This window comes from Meleagris gallopavo, chromosome 5 (genome assembly GCF_000146605.3).
Source record: "Meleagris gallopavo isolate NT-WF06-2002-E0010 breed Aviagen turkey brand Nicholas breeding stock chromosome 5, Turkey_5.1, whole genome shotgun sequence".
NCBI lineage: Eukaryota > Metazoa > Chordata > Aves > Galliformes > Phasianidae > Meleagris > Meleagris gallopavo.
Genome location: NC_015015.2, coordinates 52243842 through 52245573, shown reverse-complemented (window position 1 = coordinate 52245573; position 1732 = coordinate 52243842). Strand labels below are relative to the sequence as shown.

Genomic DNA, 1732 nt, shown 5'->3' with positions numbered 1-1732 from the left:
GCCCAGAGCCACATCCAGCCTGGCCTTGAATGCCTCCAGGGATGGGGCTTCCACAGCCTCCTTGGGCAACCTGTTCCAGTGCCTCACCACCCTCTGTGTGAAAAAATTCCTCCTAACATCTAACCTAAACCTTCTCTGTCTTAGTTTAAAACCATTCCCCTTTGTCCTATCACTATCCACCCTTGTGAACAGTCGTCCCCCCTCCTGTTTATACTGATTTTTTCTTACTCATCATTCAAATGACTCCCTTTTCTTCAACTACAATGTTGTTTAAAATTATTTATGCCTTGCAACGTTAGTCTCTCCCTTCCCCCAGAGCTATTCCTGTAAGTTTCAATCCCAAGAATTCTTCCTTCAAGGTATAATCTACAAAGATGTAGTGTCACAGTCATTGTTCCCATGGCAATAAATAAGATGTTCACGACATTGAAGATCTCGCCAATAGATGAGGAAAAGTACATTTTTCTCTCAAGGCCATGTAGCCACAAGAGGGAATTGCAATTCCTCCTTTATGTGTTTGCATGTTGAATTACACACCATTTTTTACAATTTCTAAAGACAAAGGAGGGGTTACAATGCATCACACTAGGACAAATGAACCATTGGAAAGGTCCAGCTAGCAAATAATACAGTGATTGCTTGCTCATGAGAGATAAAAATCATCCACAAATTTAGACATCCAATTACATTGATTTCTCTGCTTTAAATACAGTTATCATAAGCTACAGGCACAACAGTCCATAGGAACCCAAACAAACAGCAGAAGACTTGAACACCAGAGGTACAGGTTTACTTTTAAATAGGAAGCCACACTGCAGAGCATCAGAAGGTCTGCTCTTGCCATTGGGTTCTTCCACTTGGCTTGGTCCACTATCTGGACAGCCAGAAACACTAACCTGGACCTGTTTCCCCACTTTCCCAGACCTATTTGTTTTGAAACGTTAACCCAAGTGGGAAGAGTTTGGATGATAACTCCACTCACCTGCTCAAGAAATCCCTTTGTATGCTGGTGCTATTTAAAATAGCCTGTCCCAACTCACACACCTAACAACTGAAACAGATACGCACTCCAGAACTGCCTCTTACTCTTCTGACTCCAAAGGCAGACTATTCAAGTGGCCATCCTGAAGATTTCTGCAGTCCACAAGTCTGAATTAGGCTTACATTTTATACCTTAGTGCTGGCAAACAATATAAAGCCCATCCATCGTGGAAGGAATGCGAGTAGTAACAAAATTACTGAAAATTGAACTACAGCTGTTGCCAGGACATGCTATTTTTCATATCATCAATGACTGAAGATAAATAAGGAGCCCTATGAACAAACTCACAGTGAGTAAAACAGGAATTGCCCCTGCAACACCCTCTGCTTTTGTGCAGAAAAAGCTGTTGTGAACACGAATGGAGTTACTTTGTCAGCTGATGATGCATGCACTTCTCATGGCATGTAACATCGAGGTCTGTGCAGCATGGAACAACGTTTTTGCAAATTCAGTTCTGAGAAATCCAGCCTGTGAATCTTCTGCTCACATTGCCTTAATGAAAAGTCAGTTCAGAACAGCAACAAGAAGCCTCAGACTTTTTCTAAACAAGAGGCGTGTTGCTGTGTGGCTGTTAATTCTCAAAACAAATTTAAAAAGATAAACTTCCCTTCTACATTTCTAAAAGTCTTTATAACTATTTAATGCAGAAAAATAAAACCAAACCACAGGAATTCAAGCAACACTGAAGGA

The 1732-nt window shown here is 41.1% G+C and overlaps 1 protein-coding gene across 3 annotated transcripts in view; it reads right to left on the bottom strand.

Moving 5' to 3' along the window:
* Positions 1 to 1732, bottom strand: part of ESR2 (estrogen receptor 2) — a 46848-nt gene that overhangs the window by 29784 nt on the left and 15332 nt on the right. The gene's annotated exons all lie outside the window — the stretch shown is intronic.